This window comes from Scyliorhinus torazame, chromosome 2 (assembly GCF_047496885.1).
Source record: "Scyliorhinus torazame isolate Kashiwa2021f chromosome 2, sScyTor2.1, whole genome shotgun sequence".
Classification (NCBI taxonomy): domain Eukaryota; kingdom Metazoa; phylum Chordata; class Chondrichthyes; order Carcharhiniformes; family Scyliorhinidae; genus Scyliorhinus; species Scyliorhinus torazame.
The window spans coordinates 37,472,020-37,499,071 of record NC_092708.1 but is presented as its reverse complement, the minus strand read 5'-3'; positions in this window follow the sequence as shown (position 1 = coordinate 37,499,071).

The following is a 27,052-nucleotide window of genomic DNA, read 5'->3' as shown; positions in this document are numbered from 1 at the left end:
CACGCAGAGTGGTGGGTGCCTGGAACGCGCTGCCAGAGGGTGTGGTGGAAGCAGGCACATTAGCAACATTTAAATCTGGATGGATACATGAGTAGGGAGGAAACAGAGGGATGCAGACCGAGTAAGGACAGAAGGTTTTGTTTTTAGTTAGGGCATCATGATCAGCATAGGCTTGGAGGGCTGAAGGGCCTGTTCCTGTGCTGTACTTTTCTTTTTTCTTTGTATATCCAATTCTTGAGCGCGCTTTGGACGCCTAATAGTGGGATTCTTCAATGACCGGGACAAATGTGCTGATACCAAAATATTTTTGTACAAGGCAGACTTCTACCCAACTCTTCTATAAGGCTGAGAAACTTGAACTACGTACAGATGCCACTTCAGGGCCCTGGAGAGGTACCATCAACGCTGCTTGAGATGGTTTCTCCACATCAGCTGGGAGGACAGGCGTACTAATTTCTGCCTCCTTGAAGGAGCAAGGAGCACCAGCATCAAGCGCATGATCATCTGAAACCAACTCCACTGGGCCAACCATTTGCTTAGGATACCAGAGTCTCCGCTGAGGAACCGGGATCGATCCCGGCTCCGGGTCACTGTCCGTGTGGAGTATGCACTTTCTCCCCGTGTCTGCGTGAGTTTCAGCCCCACAACCCAAGGATGCGCAGGGTAAGTGGATTGGCCTTGCTAAATTGTCCCTTAATTGGAAAAATGTAATTGGGTGCTATAAATAAAATAAAAGGATGCCAGAGTCTCGAGTGCCAAAGCAAACCTTCTTCACCCAGAACATAGAAGGATCCTGAACAAGAGGAGGACAAAGGAAGCAGTTCAAATACACCCTGATGGCTTACATCAAGGAATGCAACATGGACGTCAATGCCTGGGAGAGCCTTACTCAGAAGAGACTGACTGAGAGGAACCTCCTGATTGAAGAGACACAATTCTTCAAGAACACCAGATGGCAAAAGGAAGTCTCCTTCTGCATTTGGGTATTAAATAGCCAATTGGTTAGAGCACATAGAGGAAAATCAGCAAGGGGAGGTTCGCATACTACCATGGATCTCACAATGCCCTTACCACCATGCAAGTGTTCGTAAAAGAGGGGCCAATTCAAAAGTTGACTGGCCAATTGTTTGCATTGCATCGTTCTAGAGGACACATAGTCTGTCAATTCTAAAGCTTTATCAGTTTAAATCTTTATCACAAGATGTTTACGAGAAATGCATACTCTGTGTTAACAATGGCTAAATTCATTTTCATTAAATCTAGAAAGCTTTGTGCTGTTACGAGTGCTCAAACTCCTTGTAATTGCATTTCCTAATTTCCTCATTTAAAAAAAACCTGCAGTGAATGTATTTGTGCACATTTTAGGACTGGCCAAATGAAATTATTCACTCTTTTGCACTCACAAGGAATTCTGTTTAATTACCGGAGCTAGGAATTGTAGTATTGCCACCTGTTTAGTGAAAATAATAATAATAATCTTTATTGTCATAAATAGGCTTACATTAACACTGTAATGAAGTCACTGTGAAAATCCCCTAGTTGCCACATTCCGGCGCCTGTTCAAGTACACAGAGGGAGAATTCAGAATGTCCAATTCACCTAACAAGCACATCTTTCGGGAATTTTGGGAAGAAACCGGAGCACCCTGGTGCTGTGAAGCAACAGTTCTAACCACTGTGCTACCATGCCGCCCTATGACATCTTATGTCATACATCTTATGTCATACATCTTATGCCATCCTTAGGACGGTACTGTGCAGCACAGCTAGCACTGTGGCTGCACAGCACCAGGTTCCCAGGTTCGATTCCTCACTGGGTCACTCGTAGAGTCTGCACGTCCTCCCAGTGTCTGCGTGGGTTTCCTCCGGGTGCTCTGGTTTCCTCCCACAGTCCAAAGACATGTAGGTTAGGTGGATTGGCCATGCTAAATTACCCTTAGTGTCCAAAAAAAGGTTAGGAGGGTTTATTGGGTTATGGGGATAGGGTGGAAGTGAGGGCTTAAGTGGGACGGTGCAGACTCGATGGGCCAAATGGCCTCCTTCTGTACTGTATGATCTATGTTCTATGTTTTCTGTACATTTCATCTCCAGTGTTGGAAAGTAGTCAATGTAAGAAGATAGACAATAAGTTGTTATTGTTTTAGAATATAAATATTAATATCCACTAGAACTCGGAAAAACATACCACCAGGCCAAGAAAACAATTGTTGAATCGCCTTGTATGGGACGTTTTGGCCTTAACATTCAGTATGCCTAATTCTGGGGGTCTATTTGGCTCTTTCAGCACCTCTCACTGCCGGTTGGTTGGCCACTGGCTTGGGGCTAACTGACCTGATGCTGTGATGTGATAGTCTATGATCATTGAGTCTATTTTCATTTGATCCTCTCTTCCACATACCACCTGGGGTTGCGTTTAGTATTAAGTCATTTCTATGCCTATGATTCTTGTATGAAAATAAGCGAATATAAGACATACCAAAGAGTACATGCATAGCGAAAAATTTACATCGATAGAGAAAGATTTTGGCATGCACTTTAGTGCTGTCATTGGGATAACATCTTCGTAAAACATGAATGAGGCATGGAAATTTGAGTGTCGCCCTTATTGTTCTGCATGAAAGTTTCAGCAGTTGCTTGGGGAGATGCAGGTGAGCAAGAATAATCTTTGGCTCACTCCTCTGCCGCTCAGCCAGCTTGACTGCTTGCCGCATGAGCATTGTAATGTGATTTTTTAAGAATGTCGACATAAGTAGCAGCTGGTACGAACAGCTAAACAAAGCACTGGGATGTAATACACAGGTAGTGGAAAAGATGCCACTTTTTCATGGAGTCTGGGATGCAAGTAGTCCCCAGTGAAGCTGAAATTCGAAGGCAGAGGCTGCTAGGGTCCTCGTGGCAGGAACTCATGCCACATGAAGGGTAGTGGCACTAACACTGAGTGCCAACCTGTCCATCCTAGGACTTTACATCTGAGAGCGACAACTTTATGTGCAACTATTCCATCATCGGCAGAGTTCATGTTTGATAGAGCAGTGTCTAACAATTTACCTACTCCTTGCCAATCTACTCTCACTGAAACCAGAGATCAACTTTTAAAACTGCAAGTGAAGATGAGCAACATGCACAATAAAAATGCAGGTACAGAATTGCCAAGTTAAGAGTTATAAGGACAAGTTTACATCCCAGATTCCACAGAAGGTTGGTGGCAGACACTTGAAGTGACAAGGATTTGTTTAGAACCAAAGTGGGCAGCATGATAACACAGTGGGTAGCACTGTTGCTTCACAGCGCCAGGGTCCCAGGTTCGATTCCTGGTTTGGGGCACTGTCTGTGCGGAGTCTGTACGTTCTCCCTGTGTCTGCGCGGGTTTCCTCCGGGTGCTCCGGTTTCCTCCCACAAGTCCCGAAAGACGTCCTGTTCTGTGAATTGGACATTATGAATTCTCCCTCTGTGTACCCGAACAGGTGCCGGAGTGTGGTGACTAGGGGCTCTTCACAGTAACTTCATTGCAGTGTTAATGTAAGCCTACTTGTGACACTAAAGATTATTATTATTAAGTCTTGTGAAGTTTTACACACAGAGGAGTGATGGTTAGATGCAACTGAAGACAAATTGGGGCAGGAATCTCCAAACCCCCCGCTGGGTCGGAGAAATGCCAGGGGGCAACATGAATCCCGCCGCCGCAGGCCGCCAAATTCTCCAGCACCTAAAATTCGGCGGGCGCGGGAATCGCGCCGCGCCGGTCGGCGGTCCCCCCGGCGATTCTCCGGCCCACGATGGGCCGAAGTCCCGTTGCTGTCATGCCAGTCCCGCCGGCGTGAATCAAACCACCTACCTTACCAGCGGGACTGGCGGCGCGGGTGGGCTCCGGGGTCCTGTGGGGGGCACGGAGCGATCTGGCCCCAGGGGGTGCCCCCACGGTGGCCTGACCCGCGATCGGGGCCCACCGATCCGCGGGCGGGCCTGTGCCGCGGGGGGCACTCTTTTCCCTCCGCCTCGGCCACAGCCTCCGCGATGGCCGACGTGTAAGAGTCGCCACCCCCCACGCATGCGCGGGATTGACGTCAGCGGGCGCTGACGCTCCCGCGCATGCGCGGACTTCCGCCGCCCGGCGAAGTCCTTTCGGCCCCGTCAGGCGTGGCGCCAAAGGCTTTCCATGCCAACCGGTGTAGCGGAAACCACTCCGGCGCGGGCCTAGCCCCTCACGGTGAGTGCTTGGCCCCGAAAGGTGCGGAGAAATCCGCACCTTTGGGGCGGCCCAATGCCGGAGTGGTTCCCGCCACTCCATCAAGCCGGGACCCCCCACCCCGCTGGGTAGGGGAGAATCCCGGCCCAGATCCATTCCAGCACCTCACCCACCCTGCAGTCTATTGCATTGAGGACAAGATCCAAAATGTAACCAGAAACAAAATCCCAAAATGACATTCCCACAGATCATTGTGAGAAATTACAGAAACCTACAGACAAGAAGGTTACCGTTACAAGCTGTGGGTGTAACAGAGATACCTCTACGCTTCAGAGATTCATAGATTTACCAGTTCTACAGACTTATATAATGGTAACTAAACATGAACATGTATTGTAAATACTTATACTTATTTGAAAGGGGGAAAGTGTCTTTAAAAAGGAAGGGAAAGGATTTTAATATGCCTTTAAGGGACAGCAGCCTGCCATCACAAAAGGGCAAGTGTGTCATGTGATCCAGTCTCAGTTTCACTGCTGCCTGTTAGCACACACACAACTCACCTCTGCACCCGGTGCAGAGAGGAAAGGGTGGGAAGTGGACCTCCTTCTGGGCCTGCTCCTAGGTCTAGCCAAGGTGATCATTACTATGCCCAAGGGTGGGTCATCCATCCTGACTGTGTGCCCCTCTTCCGCTGCTGGGTGTGCCCGGAAAGGAAGCGCATTGTGTCACCTGGCAGCATCGAAGCCTTCCATGCCCTGTGGGCACCTCAGGGACTGGGGTGATTTATCGACCCCTTCAATCACATTTCCTTTTGATGTTTTATGTCCCCTTGAGATTGAATTTACTTTGATGCAGTATCCCTTTCAGGAGCTCCATTTCAACTTATCCCACAAGTTGTTGATTTTGTGTACTTGTTTTGCCCAAAGAAGCACCACGCAGTTCTGCTTTATTCAAACTTTCTATCCATGAATATATATACTTCTGTGCCTGGCCTAAATAAATGAACCCCCGATGTTGTTTTGTTACCTGTAAAGCAGGTAATCTGTGCTACTCAACTCAGTTACAGTGGCGGCTTTGGAAGAAGGCTCAAAGTCGTCCAGAAGTTTTACAGAAGTTTTATTGAGCAACACAACTTAAATAACTGCATGAGTTCTTACTTTGAGAACTGTACCCGTAGAAAGGTTACAACTTATCTATGCTCTATAACGAGGCCTGACCACACTAGCAGCCCTGAGCTAAATTTCTGCCTCTGTTTTCCTCACAGTCAAATCAGCCAAAGGGCTGCTTGCGTCCCGCTTTTATACACGCCAGTGCTGCCCCCTAGTGGCCACCAGCCCCTTCTGTACATACCCATGTAAAGATCACTACAGACGTGTTTTCACAATCCCTTATGAGTGATTGGTGCCTTTATATTGTTCCAAAAACATAGCACTCGGGGTAAGGGAACAAGTGATAATGAGGAAGTGGCATTGAGTGATTCACAGAACACAAGGGAGCCAGGGAATAAAGTTACCCATGGGATCCAAGTGATGGGATCTTGAACTAATGGATCGAACCCAAAAAATGCTTTTACATTTTTTTTAATGACATTCATCAAAGAATGGGTGAAGATAACGGCGTCATTAATTAATTATGAAAACAATTTTATGTGTTGTTGAAAAGTTTTATTATGTGAGACTATATTATATACTTCAATGTTTTATTTAATAAATATGCCATCATTGACTTTTTCTGCACTGGAGATTTATCCTGTATTAAATAGACATGTTTGGTTCCAGAATTTCCCAATGATTTTTCTCAAATGACTTTGGGGGGGGTTGGGGTAGTGGCGGTTGGGGGGCAAACTATTTTAGTCTGCCTTTTCTGTTATTGTGAAGGAGGATCTCTGAGCTTAGGTTACTCTTTGTCGAACTGTGAAGAAATTAATAAGCTTGATGAAACAATTTAAGATGCAGTAATTAGCTTTCATAAAATCTGGCTGCAGTATTTGAATCTAGGTATTAAAAATATGGCTACAGGATTTTGATTCGTTGCCAGGTGGTTTAAGTTCAGAAGTAAACATAAAATCCTTGAAGTTTTCACACATTAGTTTGAAATTAGGTTTGTAATCCAAGAACATTTTCAAGTTTGATGCAAAGTTGTTTTGTAGTGGATAATGGACAATGCCAGTCTGTTTCAATGAGCCACAGAGACATGTCCTAATAAAACCAACACACAGGTCCATTTTGGGTCAACTATTCCCCAAAGGGAAAAATAGTGTGCACATGAAGATAAAGTCGCCATAGTCCCAGATGACCATAGGCTGCTTTCCCCTTTGACAGGGGAGAGCTGACTGGTGGTGATTGAACCTGAGGATCACCACAGCTCAGGCGAGGGGCGAGGTTGAGAAGGCGGGGCCTTCATGAATAACCTCAGCCAGTACGGGAATTGAACCCGCGCTGCTGATCTTCCTCTGCATCACAACCCAGCTGTCTAGCCAAGTGAGCCAAATCAGTATAAAAATGTGCTAAAAGAAAGCAGTCATCTTGATAGCTACAGTTGAGTTGGACTAATTGCCTAACTCCCAGGAACTGAGTCAGTGATGCTAATATAACCATATCAACTTCCTGGGATTTACCATTGACAAGAAACTGAACTGGACTTGACAAATAAATACTATGCTATAAGGGCAGGTCAGAGGCTGGGAATCCTGTGACAATAACTCACTTCCTGTTTATCAAAAGCCTGTCCACCATCTACAAGGCTCAAGATAGAAGTGTGATGGATGAATGGAGCTCCAACAACATTCCAGAATCTTGACACCATCAAGGAAAATTGAAACCCATTTGATTGGCACCCCTGCCACAAACATTCCATCCCTCCACCACTAACCCACAGTTGCAGCAGTGTATACTATCTGCAGGATGCACATGCAGGAATTCACCAAGATCCCTTAGACAGCACCTCCCAAACCCATGACCGCTTACCATTTAGAAGAAGGGCCGCAAATGCATGGGCACACCACCCTGGAGCTTCCCCTGCAAACCACTCAACATCCTGGCTTGGAAATATATTGCCATTCCTTCGCCGTCGCTGGGTTGACATCCTGGAACTCCCTCCCTAACAGCACTGTGGGTGTACCAACACCACACAGACTGAAGCAGTTCAAGAAGGCAGCTCGCTCCCACCTTCTCAAGAGCAAGGAAGGATGGGCAATAAATGCTGGCCTCGCCATTGGCGCCCACATCCCACGAGTGAATGAAACAAATGTTGAAAGGTGTGATTATCAAGTTTCTTCAGTATGTTTCTTTTGTATCTTTCAATAAAGCTTTGCATGTTAGGTCGAATTAAAATTGCATGAATTTAAACAACATTATTTATATTTTATGATTAGCTTTAGTTATATCTTATCTCATGGGTAAGCTGTGACCTACAATTAGCTGAATGAAAACACATATATTTAGAAGCATACAAGATGGTGAAGTCTTAAATAAATATATACTACCTTGAGAATCCACACAAACACATTACTCGAGTAGTCTTGGTAAGATCCCTGTGAGCTGATATTGGAGAATTCCCATTAATTTATGCTGCTGTAACATACCTCTATGTATATTCTATCCGAAGATAAGTTTGTTAAATTGGGGACTCCTGGTAGAGATGCCCTTGGATTTTGGGAACCAGCCTAGGGGTACTCTGGGTGCTATGCTCCTTTGATGCTTGAAGGTTTCTGACAGTTGAAACTCTAATCTAGCAATAGGTTTGAGGTGTTAGGAAAACAAAGGTAGTTTTAAGGGATTTATATTTGTATTGGTAAACATTAGAAATAAAGTATAGTTTTAAGTGTGTTTAGTGTGATGTTTCTGTGCCTGGAAACATAAAACCTACTGTTGCACTCATGCTGGACAAAAGTGTTTGTATGTGTGGAGGTTGGTGAAGTTACAACTGCATTTCTATTGTGCATAGAGAGGACTAAAGTGTGAAGAATAAATAAAACAACAGGGATTGCTTAGCAACATTAAAATATACACTGCCATGTCCTTCCAGGTTGCTGCTCGCACGGAGTGTTTCTGCCATTCCATTAAAATCTGACAGCAGCCTATCCAAAGATCAGTAACCGCGTGTTGTGGAAATTATAATAAAGACAAATTCTTCAAGCTTCGATTCAGGAAATTTATTTGACACAAATATTTGCGGAGAGGGCCGTGGCCTGGCTGAATAGCCATTCCAAGGTACTCTGAATTATACAGTTGAAAAACATTATATTTATAGTGTGAAATAAACAACTTTCAACAGATAAAACCTTGCAAACATAAGCAAGAGGAAATATGAATGTTTTGCCCTTGGTTTAAAAACAATTCTCGTATGCATTTGTTATCTTTCAGAGGACAATGTGTTATCAGAATAAGGCTGACTCCAAAATACTAAGCAGTATTTTGTTTCCGTTACCTGACCTTCTAACTTTCGTTCAAAAGCAGTGTTAAAATATAGTCAAGCATTCCCAGCATGCTTTAGCAAGTGCCTTTTCTTTAATAGCAACTGATATTAATGTATTCTCTAAGTGGGCAACTAATCCTCACATTAACTTCCCTTCCACACTGTGGAAGTGTTTGATATTCTCCACTGGGAATGATCACCATGGCTAAGAATCACAATTAGGAATGGGAGGGATATGATGAAATAACACACGCTGAAAGAACTCTGCATACAGTTTTGCGAGCAGTATATTGATTTAGCGTCCTGATCAGTAAAGGATTGAATTTTTTTCACCTAAATTTAAAACAAAACAGCAAAAATATATTTTTTTTAATGAAAAATGAGTCGTATGCGAGGTTGATTGCCTTTGCCGGCAACTTCGAGGTTAGACATTTTTCAAAACGTGTGAGACAAGGCAGGCTAAAATTATTGAAGTCAAATTGATAAGGATACCCCAAGGCAGCAAGGATCAGAAGTACACACCAGGAATTGGGAACTCAAAAACTTAACACTGGAGGTAATCAAGATATGATAAAAGAGGGAAATGGATGACGGAAGACTGAAAGCAGCATTTGACAAAAGTAAAATGAAAATGAAGTATCCTTGCTGTGGAATAGTCATAGACACAGATAAGCTAAGATAGGAATAAGCTGAGACTGTGTGAGCTTCAAACTTGTTGATCAGTAGTCTAGAGAGCAAGTGTAAGGGAGCATTTAAGACCAAAGAGAAATGAGGGGAAAAGTTGAGACCCTTGTTGTTATGAGAAATGAATGTTTCTCACATTGTCATGGACAATGACAATAAGAAGTTACAATGTCAACATCTGAGCAATGGCACAATGGATCCTTTCTGCGTTGGTACATCTGGGGCTGGATTCACCAATAATGGTGCTCTGTCCTTTACGCTGGTGCTTCACCCTGGACTTTTCTTAAGAAAGTCCTGAGTGATTCTCCCATCTGCAGGGGGCTAGCAGGGCCCTGGAGTGCTTCTCAAAGCTCTTGCTGTGGACACGGGGCGCCGCACATCCGGAGGCCGCCCCGTGTGACATGGTGGGCTCACACCGCGGATCGTGATGGAAGAAGTAGGTCCCCCTGAGATCACGCGCACCTGCGGATTGGTGACACCCGATCGCTTGCCTCGCCATCCATGTGCCCCCCCCCCCCCCCCCCCCCCGGTGAACAATCCCCCGCCCCCCACCAGGGCGGCCGCAGACTGAGTCCGCAGGCGCCACCCGACGTTCCCGACAGCTGACAGGTGGCTAGAAACACACCGTTGGGAACTCGGCCAGTTGCGTGCAGAGAATCGCCGGGGGGGGGGCCTTGTCCCCCCCCCCCCCCCCCCCCGGTACCTGCGCCGCCTAGTTTGCGCACGCGCGATTCTCGAGCTCTTCGCTTGGAGAATCCTACCATTGATGTTCGACTCCATGCTGTTCTGCTTCCAATGCATTCAGGGCCACATTCTGCGGTTCCATTTGACAGGTCCGGTGGGGTCCTGCAATACAGCCCCAGAGGGTCTCCTGCATTGTCGTGCTCTGCTGTTCCTTCCACAACCTTGTTCTGCAGTGGGGTATGGAGCTTCCTGAGGATGACCTGAAGAAGTGGCACATGTCCTTGGACAAGGAGGACGTTGAGGAAGAGCCTGCTGGGGAGCCTTAAGATAGAGGCCAGATGGGGGCAAGGGTACAAAGTGGCAGGAGGGCTAGAGAAGCCCTCATCACTTCCTGCTTCGTGGAGGAAGATAGCCTCGCTGTCCGACAGTGTCACCTCTCCAGGACGTCGTGACCCCTCAGCAACCAGGAGATGAAGGTAGCGGAGATATCAATCATCAGAGTTCAGGGACTGCACCTCAGGCAGCTGAGGGACAAATGTATCCAAAGGCACATCACCTGTCTTGGGCACAGCTGTGTCCTCGGATCCAGCAGACCTCCAGATAGAATCATAGAATCATAGACGTTTACAGCATGGAAACAGGCCCTTCGGCCCAACCAGTCCATGCCGCCCAGTTTTTTACCATTAAAGCTAGTCCCAGTTGCCCGCACTTGGCCCATAACCCTCTATACCCATCTTACCCATGTAACCATCTAAATGCTTTTTGAAAGACACAATTGTACCCGCTTCTACTACTACCTCTGGCAGCCCATTCCAGACACTCACTACCCTCTGAGTGAAGAAATTGCCCCTCTGGGCCCTTCTGAATCTCTCCCCTCTCACCTTAAACCTATGCCCTCTAGTTTTAGACTCCCCTACCTTTGGGAAAAGATGTTGACTATCTACCTTATCTATGCCCCTCATTATTTTATAGACCTCTATAAGATCACCCCTAAGCCTCCTACGCTCCAGGGAAAAAAGTCCCAGTCTATCCAGCCTCTCCTTATAACTCAAACCATCAAGTCCCGGCAACATCCTAGTAAATCTTTTCTGCACTCTTTCTAGTTTAATAATATCCTTTCTATAATAGGGTGACCAGAACTGCACACAGTATTCCAAGTGTGGCCGTACCAATGTCTTGTACAACTTCAACAAGACGTCCCAACTCCTATATTCAATGTTCTGACCAATGAAACCAAGCATGCCGAATGCCTTCTTCACCACCCTGTCCACCTGCGACTCCACCTTCAAGGAGCTATGAACCTGTACTCCTAGATCTCTTTGTTCTATAACTCTCCCCAACGCCATACCATTAACTGAGTAGGTCCTGGCCTGATTCGATCTGCCAAAATGCATCACCTCACATTTATCTAAATTAAACTCCATCTGCCATTCGTCGGCCCACTGGCCTAATTGATCAAGATCCCGTTGCAATCCTAGATAACCTTCTTCACTATCCACTATGCCACCAATCTTGGTGTCATCTGCAAACTTACTAACCATGCCTCCTAAATTCTCATCCAAATCATTAATATAAATCACAAATAACAGTGGACCCAGCACCGATCCCTGAGGCACACCACTGGTCACAGGCCTCCAGTTTGAAAAACAACCCTCTACAACCACCCTCTGCCTTCTGTCGTCCAGCCAATTTTGAATCCAATTGGCAACCTCACCCTGGATCCCGTGAGCTTTAACCTTCTGCAACAACCTACCATGCGGTACCTTGTCAAAGGCTTTGCTAAAGTCCATGTAGACAACGTCTACTGCACTACCCTCATCTACCTTCTTGGTCACTCCCTCAAAAAACTCAATCAAATTTGTGAGACATGATTTTCCACGCACAAAGCCATGCTGACTGCCCCGAATCAGTCCTTGCCTCTCTAAATGCTTGTAGATCCTGTCTCTCAGAATACCTTTTAGCAACTTACCTACTACAGACGTTAGGCTCACCGGTCTGTAGTTCCCAGGCTTTTCCCTGCTGCCCTTCTTAAACAAGGGCACAACATTCGCCACTCTCCAATCTTCAGGCACCTCACCTGTGGCTGCCGATGATTCAAATATCTCGGTTAGGGGACCCGCAATTTCCTCCCTAGCCTCCCACAACATCCTGGGATACATTTCATCAGGTCCCGGGGATTTATCTACCTTGATGCGCTTTAAGACTTCCAGCACCTCCTCCTCTGTAATATGCACACTTCTCAAGACATCACTATTTATTTCCCTTAGTTTCCTAACATCCATGCCTTTCTCCACCGTGAATACCGATGAGAAATATTCATTCAGGATCTCACCCAACTCTTGTGGCTCTGCACATAAATGCCCTTGTTGATCCTTAAGAGGCCCTACTCTGTCCATAGTTACTCTTTTCCCCTTTATGTATCTGTAGAATCTCTTTGGATTCTCCCTTGCATTATTTGCCAAAGCAATTTCATGTCCCCTTTTTGCCCTCCTGATTTCCCTCTTAACTCTATTTCGACAATCTCTATACTCTTCAAGGGATCTACTTGATCCCAGTTGCTTATGTACGTCATATGCCTCCTTCTTCTTTTTGACCAGAGTCTCAATATCTCGAGTCATCCAGGGTTCCCTACTTCTACCAGCCTTGCCCTTCACTCTAAAGGGAATGTGCTTACCCTGCACCCTGGTTAACACATTTTTAAAAGCCTCCCATTTACCAGCCGTCCCTTTGTCTGCCAATAGTCTCCCCCAATCTACCTCTGCAAGTTCCTGTCTGATACCATCAAAATTGGCCTTGCCCCAATTAAGAATTTTAACTCTTGGGCCAGACCTATCATTCTCCATAGCTATCTTAAAACTAATGGAATTATGGTCACTTGTCCCAAAGTGATCCCTCACTAGCACTTCTATCACTTGCCCTTCCTTATTTCCCAAGACGAGGTCAAGTTTTGCCCCCTCTCTAGTCGGTCCATCCACATACTGAATGAGAAATTCCTCCTGAATACACTCAACAAATTTCCCTCCATCCAAGCCCCTAATGCTATGACTGTCCCAGTCAATGTTGGGAAAGTTAAAGTCCCCTACTACTACCACCCTATTATTCTTGCAGCTATCTGTAATCTCCTTACATATTTGCTCCTCAATTTCCCGCTGACTATTTGGGGGCCTGTAGTACAGTCCTACCAAGGTGATCTCTCCCTTCTTATTTTTCAGTTCCACCCATATAGACTCAGTGGGCGAACCCTCGGATATATCCCCTCTAAGTACTGCCGTGATGTTCTCCCTAATCAAAAACGCCACTCCCCCTCCTCTCTTACCTCCTGTTCTATCCTTTCTATAGCATCTGTAGCCCGGAACATTGAGCTGCCAGTCCTGCCCCTCCCTTAGCCATGTTTCAGTCATAGCTATAATATCCCAGTCCCATGTGCCCGTCCATGCCCTGAGTTCATCCGCTTTGCCCGTCAGGCCCCTTGCATTGAAATAAATGCAGTTTAATGTAGACCTTCCTTGCTCTCTGCCCTGCTTTCTCTGGTCATGCTTTACACACTCTCCCTTCCTGCCTTTTGTTTCTGTCCCCACTGACTTCCTACATCGGTTCCCATCCCCCTGGCACATTAGTTTAAACCCTCCCCAACTGCACTAGCAAACACCCCCCCGAGAACATTGGTTCCGGTCCCACCCAGATGCAGACCGTCCGATTTGTACAGGTCCCACCTCCCCCAGAATCGGTCCCAATGTCCCAGGAATTTGAAACCCTCCCTCTTGCACCATCTCTCAAGCCACGTATTCATCCTAGCTATCCTGTCATTCCTACTCTGAGTATCACGTGGCACTGGTAGCAATCCTGAGATTACTACCTTTGAGGTCCTACTTTTTAGTTTAACTCCTAACTCCCTAAATTCAGCTTGTAGGACCTCATCCCGTTTTTTACCTATATCGTTGGTGCCTATATGCACCACGACAGCTGGCTGTTCACCCTCCCCCTCCAGAATGCCCTGCAGCCGCTCCGAGACATCCTTGACCCTTGCACCAGGGAGGCAACATACCAACCTGGATTCTCGTTTGCGTCCACAGAAACGCCTGTCTATTCCCCTTACGATTGAATCCCCTATCACTATAGCTCTGCCACTCTTTTTCCCGCCCTTCTGTGCAGCAGAGCCAGCCACGGTGCCATGAACCTGGCTGCTGCCACCTTCCCCTGGTGAGCCATCTCCCCCAACAGTTTCCAAAACGGTAAATCTGTTTTGGAGGGAGATGACCGCAGGGGATCCCTGCACTGCCTTCCTACTCTTCCTCTGTCTGTTGGTCACCCTTTCCCTATCTGCCTCAGTAATTTTAATCTGCGGTGTGACCAACTCACTGAATGTGCTTTCCACAACTTCCTCAGCATCGCGGATGCTCCAAAGTGAGTCCATCCGCAGCTCCAGAGCCGTCAAGCGGTCTAACAGGAGCTGCAGTTGGACACACTTCTTGCAGATGAAGGAGTCAGGGACACCAGAAGGGTCCCTGACTTGCCACATCTCACAAGAGGAGCATGACACGGGTCTGAGCTCTCCTGCCATGACTTAAACCTGAAGTTAAATTTGAACTACACTACACAGCTAGGAGAAAGTCAAAGAGAGAGAAATCACTTACCAGTTACAAGCCAAACACTTACCTGCTGGCTGTGATGTAGTTGCTCCAGAGACTCCCTCACAGGTCTGCTTCTCTGTACCTCCTTCAGGTGAGCACCAAATTCCCTTAACTAGTTAATTACTTTACTTAATTAACTTGATTTTTTTTTTTTTTTTTTGTCACTCCCCTCTTACCCGAACTCAGCCTTACCCAAACTCAGATACACTCTGTTTGCCTTCAGCACTCCCTTTCTATAGGCACTTCAGCCACACCCTTTGTATCCTTCCTGATTTACAGTCAGCCAATAGGCCTGCTCCCAAAACTGATCTCTCTCCCGAACAGCTGACCTGCAAGGTAAGGAAGTGGTTATGCAGTACTTACCTCACCCACAGCGTGCCCTTTTAAACTGTCCCCTCTGCCTCGCAGCTCCCGCGCTTTTTGAAACTCCCGCGCTGTTTCCAAGGTCCTGGCTCCCTCTCTCTCCCGAACAGCTGACCTGCAAGGTAAGGAAGTGGTTATGCAGTACTTACCTCACCCACAGCGCGCCCTTTTAAACTGTCCCCTCTGCCTCGCAGCTCCCGCGCTTTTTGAAACTCCCGCGCTGTTTCCAAGGTCCTGGCTCCCTCTCTCTCCCGAACAGCTGACCTGCAAGGTAAGGAAGTGGTTATGCAGATCCCTGGGGCTTTCTGGCCTCCACCTGATGTGCATCAGAAGCAGTGCGGTGCTCACCAGATAGTGGTCCAACAGTCCACCTGCTAAAATCAGCCACCGTTGTGTGTGTCTCTTCAAAGGTGATGTGAGCTGGTTGGCTGGCAGGTCAGACGTCGATGATACTTGGCATGTGTGGGCACTGCGACTAGGCAGGGAGGGGTTCTGAAGAGGAGTGCTGGGGCTGTGAGGGAGCTTGAGGGAGGTGGGGTGCTGGGGTCCTACAAGGTGGCAGCAGGTGGGATCGAGGTGACATTCCGAGGGGTGCCGGCAATGTGGAGTGCAGAGAGGAGAGACTGAGCATTCATCCTGCCAGGACGGAATGGGCCGTTGATCATCTAGTGGCATTCTACCCCCATCCCCCTGTGCAGGCTGCTGGCATTGACCACTGCTGCTACCGTCTCCCCCGCAGGATTCTTAATCTTGCTGGCGTGTCTCCTGCCAGCCCAAGGGGATGCTGTTGCCCGTCTCTCCTCCACAAGATCCAGCATACGGGTGGAGGCAAGTCTGTGAATCAAGGAGCAAGTTCCCTCACTGCCATCCTCCTGCCTTGAATGAGAGCTAGTGCTCTGTAGCCATTTAAATGCAGCGCTCCCTTGATTAAAGTGCTCAGATGACCCTCAGGGCGGGCGAATCAGACCCTTCGTGTCTCAGGCGTGGCGTTATTCATGTGGAGAAATTATTTGTTCTCAAAGTGCCGCACAAATTGCTGACCGGATCACGAGGGCTGGCTGGAATCACTCCGGTCTTTGGGCTGAGATTGACACTTTTGGAGACAGCTTCGGTGTCTGTGCCGGGCATTATGCAGCTGTCTATTCTAGTCCTATTTTCCAGCACTTGGTCCGTAACCTTGCGTGCTATTACATTTCACATGTTCATCTGAAAGCTTAATAAGAATAATCGCTTATTGTCACAAGTAGGCTTTAATGAAGTTACTGTGAAAAGCCCCTAGTCGCTGTGGTGATATGCATCACTGTAGATACACAAGGGGTTAATGTAAATACACTACAACTAAATAAACACTAGAGGGAGCACCAGAGACATCATGACACACAGACATTTAACCAATAGGTCAGTAAGATAGGACATGACCAATGGGCAGTCAAGACACACCCAGAGGTGATACTATCACAAGGGGGCTACCCATGTAAAAGGACAGGGCACACATGCTCTTTCTCTTTCCATAGGCGACATTCAGAGAGACAGGGGCAGATCAGGAAGCATCACACCCACCTCATGGATTAGAGCAGACTGGTTAGTTAGACTGAGTTACTATAGTAAGATTCAAAAATAGAACATACAGTGCAGAAGGAGGCCATTCGGCCCATCGAGTCTGCACCGACCCACTTAAACCCTCACTTCCACCCTATCCCCGTAACCCAATAACCCCATCTAACGTTTTTGGACACTAAGGGCAATTTATCATGGCCAATCCACCGAACCTGCATGTCTTTGGACTGTGGGAGGAAACCAGAGCACCCGGAGGAAACCCACGCAGACACGGGGAGAATGTGCAGACTCCGCACAGACAGTGACCCAGCGGGGAATCGAACCTGGGACCCTGGCGCTGTGAAGCCACAGTGCTATCCACTTGTGCTACCGTGCTGCCCAAACTCAAGTAGGAGAATTGTTAACTGTTCAATAAATGTGTTAAACCTATCTCCAAGTCTGAACCTTCCTTTGTCAGAGTATACATCAAGGAAGCAGCTTAAGCTACATGAAGAAGCATAACACAACAGTCACCACATTCCGGCACCTGTTCGGGGAGGCTGGTATGGGAATTGAACCTGCACTGCTCGCCTTGTTTTGCATTCCAAGCCAGCTGTTTAGCCCACTGTGCTACACCAGCCCCCACTTCTTAAAATGTTGTGAGAGTTCCCACCTCCGTCACCCTTTCAGGCAGCGAATTCCAGATTCCCACCATCCTCTGGGTGGAAAGGTTTTCTCTCAAATCCGTCTAAATCTCCTGCCCCTGACCTGAAATCTATGACCCCTGGTTACTGATCCCTCCACTAAGGGGAATAGTTTCTTGCAATCCACCCTATCTTTGTCCCTCATAATTTTGTGCACCTCAATAACGTGTACAAATGCCTGCAACCTTCTCTGCTCCAAGGAACCCCCCCCCCCGCCCCCCCCGCCCCCCCCCCCTCCCCCGCCCGCCCCCCCCCCCCCCCGCTTAACAAACCTCTCCTCATAGCTGAAAAGCTCCAGCCCAGGCAATATCCTGGTGAATCTTCCCTGCATCCTTTCTAGTGCAATCTCACCCTTCCTATAGTACTGCTCACAGTACTCTCGTTGTAGTCTAACGAACGTGTATAAAATATAATAGCAAATGACTGAGGATGCTGGAATCTGAGACAAGAACAGAAAATTCTAGACAATCTCAGCAGGTCTGACAGCATCTGTGGAGAGTGAAAGGAGTTACCGTTTAGTGTCTGGACGACTCTTTGTCAAAGCTGGAGCTCTCTTATTCTATGCCTCCAGCAAATGAAGGCAATTACCCCATATGCCTTCGTAACCCCTTGTCTCCCTGTCCTGCTGCCTTCAGGGACCTATGGATATCATAGAATTTACAGTACAGAAGGAGGCCATTCAGCCCATCAAGTCTGCACCGATTCTTGGAAAGAGCACCCTACCCAGGCCCACATCTCCACCCTATCCCCATAACCCTGTAACCCCACCCAACACTAAGGGCAATTTTGGACACTAAGGGCAATTTAGCATGGCCAATCCACCTAACCTGCACATCTTTGGACCGTGGGAGGAAACCAGAGCACCCGGAGGAAACCCACGCAGACACAGGGAGAACGTGCAGTCTCCGCACAGACAGTGACCCAAGCCGGGAATCGAACCTGGGACCCTGGAGCTGTGAAGCAATTGTGCTAACCACTATGCAACCGTGCTGCCCCCACTATGCTACTGTGCTGCCCCAGATATGCAACCCAAGGACCGCTTGTCCGCCGTGCTTTCTACCATTCGTTGTGCATTCCCTTGCCTTGTTTATCCTCCTAAAATGCATCACATGTTTCAGTGTTAATTTCCATTTGCCACTGTTCTGACCATCTGACCAGTCCATCTATATCATCCTGTAATCTAAGGCTTTCCTCCTCGCTATTTCCCACACCACAAACCTTCATGGCTTTTTGACGATGTTCTATATCCCTCAATCTGCAAAAAGGATTTCTCTCTATCTATAATCTTCGTAGAATCCCTACAGTGCAGAAGGAGGCCGTTCGGCCCATCGGGTCTGCATCGACCCTTAGAATGAGCTACCCATTGACACTCTCCCTCCCATCCGCTCTATCCCTGTAATCTGCTGGACACTAAGGGTAAATTCAGCAGTTAGGTGGGGCCAACCCACCAAACCTGCACATATTTGGACTGCGGGAGGAAACCGGAGCACCCTGAGGAAACCCATGCAGACAGGGGGAGAAAGTGCAAACTCCACACAAACAGTCACTCGAGGACGGAATTGAACCCGGGACCCTGGAGCTGTGAGGCAGCAGCGCTAACCACTGTGCCACCGTGCCGCCCAATGAAGGCCAGTCTCTAACTAGAACTGAGTTCATTAAGTTCAATCTGCTCTTGCTTGATAACACATACATTTGCTTTATAATCATATTGAAACCATATTTAACATCTTGACATTGAGCAGAATCCATGTGTGTTTCGTCTTTTTATTATGCACAAAAATTTGCCATTTTAATGAGGAAAGAGAAAAAATTGCAATTCATAGTTTTTTTAAAAAGCACATTAATCAGTATGAGGGCAACAGGTAGATATTTTGGGTGATAATTTTAATCAAATCATTTAATAGTAATATCACTTATTGTCACAACATAAGAACATAAGAACTAGGAGCAGGAGTAGGCCATCTGGCCCCTCGAGCCTGCTCCGCCATTCAATGAGATCATGGCTGATCTTTTGTGGACTCAGCTCCAATTTCCGGCCCGAACACCATAACCCTTAATCCCTTTGTTCTTCAAAAGACTATCTATCTTTAACTTAAAAACATTTAATGAAGGAGCCTCTACTGCTTCACTGGGCAAGGAATTCCATAGATTCACAACCCTTTGGGTGAAGAAGTTCCTCCTAAACTCAGTCCTAAATCTACTTCCCCTTATTTTGAGGCTGTGCCCCCTAGTTCTGCTTTCACCTGCCAGTGGAAACAACCTGCCCGCATCTATCCTATCTATTCCCTTCATAATCTTATATGTTTCTATAAGATCCCCCCTCATCCTTCTAAATTCCAACGAGTACAGTCCCAGTCTACTCAACCTCTCCTCGTAATCCAACCCCTTCAGCTCTGGGATTAACCTAGTGAATCTCCTCTGCACACTCTCCAGTGCCAGTACGTCCTTTCTTAAGTAAGGAGACCAAAACTGAACACAATACTCCAGGTGTGGCCTCACTAACACCTTATACAATTACAGCATAACCTCCCTAGTCTTAAACTCCATCCCTCTAGCCATGAAGGACAACATTCCATTTGCCTTCTTAATCACCTGTTGCACCTGTAAACCAACTTTTTGCTACTCATGCACTAGCACACCCAGGTCTCTCTGCACAGCAGCATGTTTTAATACTTTATCATTTAAATAATAATCCCTTTTGCTGTTATTCCTACCAAAATGGATAATCTCACATTTGTCAACATTGTATTCCATCTGCCAGATCCTAGCCCATTCACTTAGCCTATCCAAATCCCTCTGCAGACTTCCAGTATCCTCTGCACTTTTTGCTTTACCACTTATCTTAGTGTCGTCTGCAAACTTGGACACATTGCCCTTGGTCCCCAACTCCAAATCATCTATGTAAATTGTGGACAGTTGTGGGCCCAACACTGATCCCTGAGGGACACCACTAGCTACTGATTGCCAACCAGAGAAACACCCATTAATCCCCACTCTTTGCTTTCTATTAATTAACCAATCCTCTATCCATGCTACTACTTTCCTCTTAATGCCATTCATCTTTATCTTATGCAGTAACTTTTTGTGTGGCACCTTGTCAAAGGCTTTCTGGAAATCCAGATATACCACATCCATTGGCTCCCCGTTATCTACCGCACTGTTAATGTCCTCAAAAAACTCCACTAAATTAGTGAGGCACGACCTGCCCTTTATGAACCCATGCTGCATCTGCCCAATGGGACAATTTCCATCCAGATGCCTCGCTATTTCTTCCTTGATGATAGATTCCAGCATCTTCCCTACTACCGAAGTTAAGCTCACTGGCCTCTAATTACCCGCTTTCTGCCTACCTCCTTTTTTAAACAGTGGTGTCACGTTTGCTAATTTCCAATCCGCCGGGACCACCCCAGAGTCTAGTGAATTGTGGTAAATTATCACTAGTGCATTTGCAATTTCCCTAGCCATCTCTTTTCGCACTCTGGGATGCATTCCATCAGGTCCAGGAGACTTGTCTACCTTTAGCCCCATTAGCTTGCCCATCACTACCTCCTTGGTGATAACAATCCTCTCAAGGTCCTCACCTGTCATAGCCTCATTTCCATCAGTCACTGGCATGTTATTTGTGTCTTCCACTGTGAAGACCGACCCAAAAAACCTGTTCAGTTCCTCAGCCATTTCCTAATCTCCCATTATTAAATCTCCCTTCTCATCCGCTAAAGGACCAATATTTACCTTAGCCACTCTTTTCTGTTTTATATATTTGTAGAAACTTTTACTATCTGTTTTTATATTCTGAGCAAGTTTACTCTCATAATCTATCTTACTCTTCTTTATAGCTTTTTTAGTAGCTTTCTGTTGCCCCTTAAAGATTTCCCAGTCCTCTAGTCTCCCACTGATCTTTGCTACTTTGTATTTTTTTTCCTTCAATTTGATACTCTCCCTTATTTCCTTAGATATCCACGGTTGATTTCCCCTCTTTTTACCGTCCTTCCTTGTTGTTGGTATAAACCTTTGCTGACCACTGTGAAAAATCACTTGGAAGGTTCTCCACTGGTCCTCCACTGTTTCACCCTAAAGTCTTCGCTCCCAGTCTACCTTAGCTAGTTCTTCTCTCATCCCATTGTAATCTCCTTTGTTTAAGCATAAAACACTAGTGCTTGATTTTACCTTCTCACCCTCCATCTGTATTTTAAATTCCACCATATTGTGATCGCTCCTTCCGAGAGGATCCCTAACTATGAGATCCTGAATCAATCCTGTCTCATAACACAGGACTAGATCTAGGACCGCTTGTTCCCTCGTAGGTTCCATTACATACTGTTCTAGGAAACTATCGCGGATACATTCTATAAACTCCTCCTCAAGGCTGCCTTGACCGACCTGGTTAAACCAATTGACATGTAGATTAAAATCCCCCATGATAACTGCTGTACCATTTCTACATTCATCAGTTATTTCTTTGTTTATTGCCTGCCCCAACATAATGTTACTATTTGGTGGCCTATAGACTATTCCTATCAGTGACTTTTTCGCCTTACTATTCCTGATTTCCACCCAAATGGATTCAACCTTATCCTCCATAGCACCGATGTCATCCCTTACTGTTGCCCGGATGTCATCCTTAAATAACAGAGCTACACCACCTCCCTTACCATCCACTCTGTCCTTCCGAATAGTTTGATACCCTTGGATATTTAACTCCCAGTTGTGACCATCCTTTAACCATGTTTCAGTAATGGCCACTAAATCATAGTCATTCACAATGATTTGCGCATTCAACTCATTTACCTTATTCCGAATACTACAAGCATTCAGATTCAGCACACTTATGTTGGCTTTTTTACCTCTGTTCTGAATCTTAACACCTCGATCAGTAACCTCTCCTAAGTTATATTTCCTCTTAACCTTTCTCCTAATTTTCCTTGTCGTTGAACCCATATCTTCATGTAACAACCTGCTGCGTCGCTTACCATTAATGTTTTCACTTCCCGTTTTATTCCTTTTAGTATTCCTGGTCCTATTCACTGAGCTCCCCTCAGTCACTGTACCTTGTACTGTCGCCCTTTTTGATTTTTGACTATGGCTTCTCTGCCTTACACTTTCCCCCTTACTGCCTTTTGTTTCTGTCCCTGTTTTACTACCTTCCAACTTCCTGCATCGGTTCCCATCCCCCTGCCACATTAGTTTAAACTCTCCCCAACAGCTCTAGCAAACACCTGTTTGGGGGTGCCTGTTCGGGGAGGCTGGTACGGGAATTGAACCCGCGCTGCTGCCTTGTTCTGCATTACAAGCCAGCTATTTAGCCCAGTGTGCAAAACCAGCCCCTTGCTAAACACGCCCCTCTGATTTCTGATGCAGTATCTCACAGAATGCATTAGCGTATCATTCCTCTCTTCGATGTTGCCTGATCCTTCAGTGTCTTTCTAGCACCTCCCATTGTTACCTCTTTCCAACATCTATATTTTTTTCAGTACTATATATAGCACGTTGGAAAATTAATAATGGATTCAGCTCAGTTGCAATCTGATTAAACAAATTCTCATCTTACTCCAGTCCCTTGGGGATTAAAATCTACATATCTTGAAGACATGAAGGCTTGAATGCCATGAAAATTACTCGGGTCTTTCCTTTGAAACAAATAAATCCTCGGTCCAGCGAAGCCTTTCAAATTAAAAAAAGAGGCAAACTTGATCTTTTGCATTGCTGTGGAAGGAGGCACGGCCCACAAATGGACGTGAAGCACAGAAGTCTAATCATTATAATATCTGCACAGGAAATTATTTTGAAAATCCTCAAACCATTTCACATAATGAATTATCTTTGGAAGTGCAGTGCTCAATACAGACAAATGGGAACAACCATTCTCCATCAACAAGATCCCACAAACAGTAATTAAGTAAGTGACCAGCTAATTTGTTTGATTGATGATGGTGAGTGGCCTGTAAATAGAGCCATGGAAATCTCTAACATCCATTTAATTCAGCAGATAGGGCTTTGATTTAACATCTCATTCAATGGGTTGCGCTATCAAAGCGCCCTCTTAAGACGGGACAAAAATATTCAGCTGGAGCAGGTTTGAAAACTCAAACTTCTGCCTTAAGAACTTCTGTCTCTGAATAAGGTTCAGGCCAGCGAGGACTGAGATGACGATAAATTTCTTCACTCAGAGGGTGGTGCATCTTTGGAATTCTCGACCCCAGAAGGCAACGGAGGCTCAGGCATTGAACACATTCTAAGTAGAGGTTGATCGACTACATGTCAATGACATCAAGGGATGTGAGGATAACGCAGGAAGATGGCGCTGAAGTAGAAGATCAGCTGTGATGCGGTTCTTAGAAAAGAATCCCTTTAGCACAGAAGGAGGCCATTCGGCCCATCGAGACTGCACCGACCCTCCAAAAGAGTCCCTTAACGAGGCCCACTCCTACATCCCCTCCCCGTAACTCTAATCTTTGGACATTAAAGGGCAAGTTTTCATGGCTAATCCACCTAACCTGCACATCTTCCGAATGTGGGAGAAAACCGAAGAACCCGGAGGAAGCCCACGCAGACACAGGGACAATGTGCAGACTCCACACAGACAGTTATCCAAGGTCAGAATCGAACCCGGATCTCTGGCATTGTGAGGCAGTAGTGCTAGCCACTGTGCTATCGTGTCGGTGGATCAGCATGGTGGAAATGGTGGAACAGGCTCAAGGGGCCGAATGGCCTATTCCTGCTCCTATTTCCTACGTTCCTTAAAGGTAAGAGTGGTACCAACTTAACAAATCCGAAATACAATTCATCAAAATCAGATTTAAAAATTAAATAACATTTTATAGAACGGTATAAAATGCTAATCGGCCTCGTCAGTATTACTACTGTACTTATCTAGTTTCCAACTCCATACTCATCAAATACCAGAGTTAAACAACAGAAGAACGAGGAGCAGGAGTAGGCCATCTGACCCTTCGAGCCTGCTCGCTATTCAATGAAATCATGGCTGATCTTTTGTGGACTCAGCTCCATTTTCCTGCCTGAACACCATAACCCTTTATTCCTTTATTCTTCAAAAAACTATCTATCTTTATCTTGAAAACATTTAATGAAGGAACCTCAACTGCTTCACTGGGCAGGGAATTCCATAGATGAAATGAAATGAAATGAAAATCACTTATTGTCACAAGTAGGCTTCAAATGAAGTTACTGTGAAAAGCCCCTAGTCGCCACATTCCGGTGCCTGTTCGGGGAGGCTGTTACCTTTGAGTGAAGAAGTTCCTCCTAAGCTCAGTCCTAAATCTACTTCCCCTTATTTTGAGGCTATGTCCCTAGTTCTGCTTTCACCCACCAGTGGAAACAACCTCCCGGCATCTATCCTATCTATTTCCTTCATAATTTAATATGTTTCTCTAAGATCCCCCCACATCCTTTTAAATTACAATGAGTACAGTCCCAGTCTACTCAACCTCTAATCGTAATCCAACCCCCTCAACTCTGGGATTAACCTAGTAGTCACACCTGCCGGGTGTTCTGGGTGTCTCCCTCTTCCCCCCAGTTCTTGGGTGACTCAACGCACTGCCCCCAGGGACCCCTTAAACAGGGAGACCCCCACAGAGACTTCCTAAATACGAAGACCCCCTCACAGTGACCCCACAAATAGGGAGACCCCCTGCAGGACCATTTAAATAGGGACACCCTAACTAAAGTGATCCCCACAGAGACCCCCTAACAAAAGGAACCCCCACAGGGACCCACTATCGAGAGAGGAAATTGACAGCAATTAACTCTCTGAACACTCTCTTAAGGTTAACATGCAGGTTCAGTCAGCAGCAAAGTAGCAAATGCAATGTTAGCATTCATATCAAGAGCGCTAGATTACAAGAGCAGGGATTTACTTCTGAGGCTGTATAATGCTCTGATCAGACCCTATTTGGAGTATTGTGAGCAGTTTTGGGCCCTGTACCTAAGGAAGGATGTGCTGGCCTTGGAAAGGGTCTAGAGGAGGTTCACAAGAATGATCCCTGGAATGAAGAGCTGGTCGTATGAGGAACAGTTGAGGACTTTGGATCACTATTCTTTGGTGTTCAGAAGGATGAGGGTGATTTTATTGAAACTTACAGGATACTGCGAGGCCTGGATAGAGTGGATGTGGAGAGGTTGTTTCCACTTGTAGGAAAAACAAGAACCCAAGGCCCCCTAGCCTCAGACTGAAAGGCCGATCCTTTAAAACTGAGATGAGGAGGGATTTCTTCAGCCAGAGGGTGGTGAATCTGTGGAACTCTTTGCCGCAGAAGGCTGTGGAGGTCAAATCACGGAGTGTCTTTCAGACAGAGATAGTTAGGTTTTTGATCAATAAGGGGATCAGGGGTTATGGGGAGAAGGCAGGAGAATGGGGATGAGAAAAATATCAGCCATGATTGAATGGCAGAGCAGACTCAATGGACCGAGTGGCATAATTCTGCTTCTATGTCTTATGGTCTTATGGAATGGCCGCAGGTAATGGATCTGAGGGGTTTAATCACAGGTCACATCTGTTCTCTTTCCAGTAATGGACATGTGGTGCCTCCAGGTGAGTATTACAACTGTAGTTTATTTCACAGCCCCCGTCTGGACTGCTCTACAGCTTCCAGACAGGGGTCTATTTCCTGGGGGCATCTATGGGGGGTCTCTGCGGGAAGTCTTTATTTAGAGGGTCTCTGGGGTGACCAATTTAGTTCAGGAATCTCTGGGCCAGTCGCTTTAGCTCTAGGATCCCAGCGGGGGAGGGTTCCCTCTAGTTAGGGGGTCTCTGGGAGACCTTGTTAGGGGGTCTATGAGGGGGGGGGGGTCTTTATTTAGGGGGTCTCTGGGAGTGTGTGTGTGTGGGGGGGTTCTGGTGGAGGTGGCTGAGCAGATCTGGTATTGTGAGTGGGGAGCGTGGCCTTGGTTGGATTTAGGGGGCAGCTCCCTAAAGGGCTACGATTGTCCAAACCTGTTGTAATCCACGGCCACATGATTGGAGGACAAGAGAATCACACAGACACGGAGAATTTGATGCCCGACCCGCTGGCGCGCGGGCGAGAACCCCGATCCGTCGCCAGCAGCGGGCCGCAGCATGGAGTTCGGTTTGGCACCCGGCTCGCACATCGATTTTGGTCAGACACCCTTATTTTCCAACCTTATCGCAATCCACGTTGCCGCCGTCACGGGGCAGAGAATCCAGCCCAAGAACAAAAAATGCTGGAGTACCTCAACAGATCTGACAGCATCTGTGGAGAGAGAAACAGAGTTAATGTTTCAATTCCAATTTGGCCAGAGCTGTTCAGAGAGTCCGTTAAAGTGAAATTTTCAATACCACTCCATTGACTTTAACTCTGGAATAGATTTTCCAGCTAATGCAGACCATCTGATGTTAGTTCCACTCAAGCAGGTTAATATTCCTTCTATGTAATTGGGTGTGGGGACCTTTGAGCAGGGTTAAGCATGCTTATGGTCCCAATGACTCTGATCAGCTCAGCACTGGGGACCTATTCAATATTTATTTTACCTTATCTTTTGATCTCATTGTTTCAACACTGAGTTCACAAGCATTCTGTTAACGTTCAACCTCTTTGCCTAGTTCTCAATTTAGTTTCTGTTGACTGTGCAAAGATTTGACTTGACAATTCTAGGGGTTAGTTCCTGCTGGGAGGCAAAGCACTTAATCTGCTGGCAGCGGGTCGAGTCGAGCAGAAGGCGCAGCTTATAGATAAAACCTACTCGGGTCGCAGGACCTTTACGAGTTCGAAAGGTGAGGCTAATTTTGGCCAAGCATACTGTTCGAAATTTCACGACGGCAAAGTTCATCACCGAAACGTCCCACAAAGTGCAGTGTGCCAATGAGCATTTCAT